Source organism: Electrona antarctica (assembly GCF_951216825.1).
Source record: "Electrona antarctica genome assembly, chromosome: 8".
NCBI classification, from domain to species: Eukaryota; Metazoa; Chordata; class Actinopteri; order Myctophiformes; family Myctophidae; genus Electrona; species Electrona antarctica.
This window is the reverse complement of record NC_136789.1, coordinates 39,440,333-39,446,164: the sequence shown is the minus strand read 5'-3', so window position 1 is coordinate 39,446,164 and position 5,832 is coordinate 39,440,333. Positions and strand designations below refer to the sequence as shown.

Here is a 5,832-nt window from a genome sequence, read left to right as displayed (position 1 = left end):
CCCACGGTGCTGTGAGGATGGGCTAATTCCAGTTCTGTGATCAACCCATTAAGCTAATAACAAGTGCATTGTGTGTTACCCCTACCCTATTATAACACTGTTCCTGTTTTAATTAAATCACTATTGCTTTACCGTAATAATTATTGACTGTTATTTGCCATCTGCCATTACACAATCATTATTCTCTTACAATAATGTAAACCTAATGCATTATCAAAAGTAATATTGATTTATATTGAGGGGAGATATTAGACTTTTGAGGCTGAGGCTCTGAGCCACTCTGCTACACTCACCCAATTTTGACCTCCCACCGATGTTAGATGTCTCCTGAATTCAGGTGGAGTTCAGGTGGTGGTAACAGCTCAGTTGCAGGTTCTTTATTCTGCTTTCATAATTAAAGATAGTTGTATGTCAGCGAATGACGAATGTGGACATCAAAATCACTTTTCTGTCTCATTGGGGATCCTCCATTGCTCTCAGAATTAGATAATATACTATACACAGTGTTCTGACTGATTCAGTGATCGTATATAGTGGATCACTGAACTCTAGGACACACACACACACGCACGCGTCACAATAATGTCACCAACCTTTTGCAAGAGCCTTTTAGTGAATGCATGAATGAATATTTTATTTTCATGTCCAGACAAATTGACCCATCCCACATGGGATTATCAGACACAGCAACTCAAAAACAGCAAAACAAAACAAAAACAATAACATTCAATAACAGCCATATGTCCATAATACAATTAGTTATACGTCACCCTTCGCCTCCTATCCCATGCCCTATAAAGATACTCTGAGAAGGCAAAAACATGGTGAAAAATAAACTTTAGTTGTCTTCCCGGCCTCTCATCAGATCCCATGGTTATATGTATCCTGCATGTTGAAAAAACAAACAGGCAATTTCAATGTTATATTGAAATATTAATTATTGACATATATATATATATTGACAGCCAACTAGTTCTAGGTCTAATATTTCACAATTCACACCTAGTCAATTAATAACGCTTGTTGCTTATATACCTTCAGCTGCAACTAAGCATATGGTGTATAGCCTATGTAAACATATATTTTGTTTTATTCCTGCTCCTAGAGACTCTAGCAGAGGCGCTCGCGCTGCGCGTTCACGGTGTGAGTTCACGCGTCTTTATCACGCGATACATTTCTCTCGATAAATACATCTCTCAGCATCAAAGGTACGTTTCTTTCCTCGGTGCACCTCAAAGAATGACCAAAATATGAGGATAAAACCAAAAACGAGGCCCCTTTGTTGCCGCGTTTTAGTGTTTCTGGCTTTGTAGAGTAGAAACGGAGAAAAACCACATGAAAAAGAGGTGTTTTTTTGTTTGTTTGCTTGAGGTTAAATAGTAAATACAGCAGTTTTTAGGTTTATAGGGTTATATCCATAGGTCTCCACACACACATGAAGACCCTAGTCTTTTTTCTGTTTTTTGTTTACATTATTAAATGGCCTTGCTATTATCGTTGGAATTCGCGTTTTTCTTAGACAAAAAAGGAATTAACTATCATATTCATGAATCATGAGCTACGAACAGTAGACTACTTGTCTTCCAAACATTCCCGCCTTTCATACATTTCCCATAGTGTGAGGGTACATACGCCATTCTGGGCTATGGTAACTTAATGTATGCTTCGTCATGCGATGGTGTCGCGCACGCAGACCTCTAAGCTCACACCAGTCGCATCCGCGACGCTATGTGAGCTTTTATATCCTATAACTCCCAGGGTACACCAGTGCACCTCACTACTCTAAGCCCAACATGTACGTATTTTCCACAGATGCTGGTGAGTGCAGGACGTTACGTTAATGGCGCTATTTGTGAACTGCATTGAGTCTTAAAACGTGTCTTCGTTTCTTCTTTTCAGTGTCATCATTAAGCAGCAGCAGGAGGACATTTAAAAGCAGGTAAACATGAACAGATGTAGAAAGCAGCTGTTTTCCTTAATTGTGTCTATCTAATTGTTCCCAGCTGCTAGCCTAGCCTACTAATATTATTGTAAACACTGCAGATCATAGCAGCAGTAAAATACATTGTTTTGTCACATTTTGTTTGTTATCAGTTATAGGCCTATGTGAGAAGTTAACAACACTAAACCTAACCTTGTGAACCTGTCACTGGCTAGTTTCACCATGAGGAGCCATGGGGTGAATTAAATGAACCCTAACCTCAACAAATCTAAATAAGAACTTAAAACCTAAAAGTTATCTTCTACACAGTGTGCTTTGCTATATTTATATTGTTGGATGCTTTTCGCAGCTTCCTTTGGCCTTCTCTGCTCCACGTGCGCACACCACACACGTCCACTCTAAATTGAACAAGGAGGAGGGAGGACGCTCGCTCGGGTAACAAACTACAATTCTGTTTCATTTGTGTTTTGCTAACTAATCATTGAAGATGAAACCAGCCTATTTTCCTGCATTTGTCTATGCATCTACTGTTCTTAGCTGCTATCTTACTGATATTATTGTAAACACTTAGCAGCAGCAAAAATACATTGTTTTGTTGCATGTTTGTTATGCATGTTTTTTAACAAACTATACCTGGGAAAAACATCCATTCTCTTTGGTTCAAATAGTAGGCCTAATCTCAGCAAGGCTGATGACTTCTTGATTAGAGTGGGTGACAATATCACACGAAAAGATGAAATGTCCTGCCTGTACACATGCATCATAAAAACATTTAGTCTCTGAATCAATCAGTTATAATTGACTCTTTTTTGATACAGAGACAGTCATGGCGGCAAGACTAACTGTTCAGGAGAGGAGAAAAACTTATTTTTTTTAAATCCAAAATTAGTTAATAGCACAGGCTGACTCTTTACATACTAGAGCATGTCTGAAATAAATGTCAGAGCTGAAATCGACATGTAAATATGAATTACATGCTTAAACAAGGTGTAATGTTAGAGCCCACATAAGTGAACCTTTCAAGCCTTTTTCCTCAACTCGCTGTTTTCTGCAAGACATACTTGCCATATCTCAAACTGGTGGGTCAAACTGAACAAACAATAGGCATATGCCAATTTGAAGCAATGATTCCCTGCTTTCATATGATATTAAAACATGAATAATAATCCAATGACTGTCTCCCATTCACGGTGGGTCAATTATGTGAGAACAAGCTCACAACCTGCCTCGCACATTTCGGTAAAAAGTACAGTCAAAGGTCAAGTTTATATGTTTTGGTGGTTTAAGTGGTTAAATCATAAAAATACAGTGATGAAAGTAGTCTGCACACAGGTTTTGCTCCAGTAGTGTTTTATTGTATTTTAAAACACCATAAGTTAAGACACGACGTTTCGGCCGTGAACGGCCTTCATCAGGTGATAGTAGTTAGTATGTGACAACCTCCCTTTTATCAAGGTCGTCACGTCACGTGACTGATGTTGACTGGGTAGGTAATATACAAACACCAATGAGTGACATGACAATAAGTATAAATAACCACCACAGCAAGCAAGTTTACTATAATACAACAGTTTCAAGAAAAAAACAGTTTCAAGAAAACCTGCTTGTTTTTAGCTTGTTACAGACTGTTTTAATATATTTTTAAATGTTTTAAATATTTTGATACATTTGAGATTTTGCAATTTTTTGTTTTTAAGATTAAAAAAAAAGAAGCTTTTGTTAGTCAGTCAGAACAATATCAAAGGGAACGTGTAAGGGCTCTAACCAAAGACAGATGAAGGCTAACATTCAAGATTCAACATCACTCAATGACTCTCTGGGCATTGGCCAGTAAAGCCATCAAGACAAATTTAAGTGGACGAACCCAGATAACTGTCAAGTACAGATAAGTTATACGTGCATCTCAAACAAGGTAAAATAAAGGGTCAACTACAGTCCAGTTCACACAGGGGGATCTGATTGCTAAGCCCTTGCTCACTTTTACAGGGTTTACAGGAAGGCAGACAACTCGTAGTCCTCATTTAGTCCATGGGGTTGTAGTGTGCGGAGGGTGTAGGTCCAATAAGTCTCCCTTCTCAGGAGGAGGTTATGGATATCTCCACCTCTCCGGGGTAGCTGCACCCTCTCTATGCCCACATAACGGAGCGATGCCACGGCAGGGCCCATTTTGTTAAAGTGTTGGGCTACTGGGCTTTTGGGATTGGTGTTTCTGATGTTGGATCTATGGGTAGCGTAGCGTAAGATTTTATCGATTCTGACATTTTCAATCTACGAGACCCATCTTGGTTCCGTCCTCGTCTCCCCAAATGAGTGCAACTGGCTGCGCAACCCTGACCGCCAGGAGCGCTGTTGCGCAGTTGCAATCGAGGAAAGTCTAAATCTTAGGCTGGGGAGTGGGTCCTTTAGTTGAAAAATGTTGAAGACCCCTGCCTAAAGTCAATGATTATTTGAGCCTTACTGGACACCCAGTTGTGCACAGGGAGTAAAGAGAAGGGGTCTCCTGTGTTGAGGATCAAGGGGTAGATTCTTTATAGAGGGTATGCGCGTGACATCATCATCATAACAGACGTTATGAGGGAATGCCTACTGAGTGGCAAAAAACTACTTTCTGGCCTTGACAGCCCATACATGCAAACAGAAAAGTCCTATCTGATTTGCATAAAATGAATTCAAACAACATTAAATTCACTTTGTCAGTCACTTTGCCACTCGATCTGCGTTCACTTTATGCATGCGCATACCCTCTATTGTAGTGTATTTACTCAAATTTAATTTGAGTGTAAAATATGGAATTATATTTTTGCAGAATCATGGGTGATCAGTTCAGACCGCACCCATACTGGGCTTTGCGGAGAAAGCTGCTGGATGATACCCCATTGGATTGGACTGACCAGAAAGACGACCCAAAAAGGGCCTTTGTATTTGATGCCGTGGCAGGAGTAGAACATGATGAGGACACCCGGCAGATACCGACAGCGACCATAGATGGTGAGTGAAGTCTCATTTATGCCTCAGTCATCGCACACCGTTTCCCATACACTGGGTCAGGAATCGGGACCCATTTGTGGGTCCCGGACATATTTGTATGGGTACCTTTTATTTTTGGTTTCTACATTTTGCTACTTCAAAACTTTTTTTTCCATAAATTGGAAAACAATTGTCTAAGAAATAGTGAAAATAGTCGATTTACAAGCTCACAACGTGATGCGAGGTGACGCGGTGTGAGCTTGTAGATCTGCTATTTTCACTAGTTTGGGTCCTGGATAAATCAAATTTGTCTTGAGCTAAAAAGTTTGGGAATCACTGGTTTTTACCCAGTGTTGTCCCTGAGCGCGTTCAATGAATGATCATTCACAAACCTGTTAATATTTTGGTTACCGTATTTCTGCTTGATTAACGTTATTGTGAATAACTTCATTCTGGGCGTATGTGAACTTGGCTGGCTCTCTCGTAGTTCACTTCGTTCAAGACTGTGTGCCAGATTTCCATCTAAACAGGCCTTAATGTGTAGCGGAAAAAACACCAATCTGTCCCGTCCTGCTAAGCATAATATGATAAGCCCAATTCCGGCACCAAATTATCGTGCACTGTCTCTGGAGCGTGCGCAGCGCCATCGAGTTGTAGCGAGGCGATGATGATGTGCGGCTTGTGCGCTCGCGGAACAGACGTGCTGATCCTGATCCACAAAGACAGCCTAGGCACAGAACATGTCCCGACCCAAAACACTGTTGCCACTGAGAAATAGCTTGTTATTTTGCACCGATGAGCGCCGTGAGTGTGTACATGATCGCCTCGTCCAACAAAACACTCCTACAGTGAAGCCTGATTTAACTTTGTCGTACGACGTGTTGCATGCTGAAAATGGCTGATCTGCAAGCTCACAATGTGTC

The 5,832-nt window shown here is 40.5% G+C and overlaps 1 long non-coding RNA gene across 1 annotated transcript; it reads left to right on the top strand.

Moving 5' to 3' along the window:
* The first annotated feature begins 1,835 nt into the window (after nt 1-1,835).
* Nucleotides 1,836-4,915, top strand: LOC306928630. The gene is made up of 3 exons (XR_013790724.1): nt 1,836-1,939; nt 2,292-2,377; nt 4,749-4,915. It is a non-coding gene; the product is annotated as an uncharacterized lncRNA (long non-coding RNA).
* The last annotated feature ends 917 nt before the right edge of the window (nt 4,916-5,832 follow it).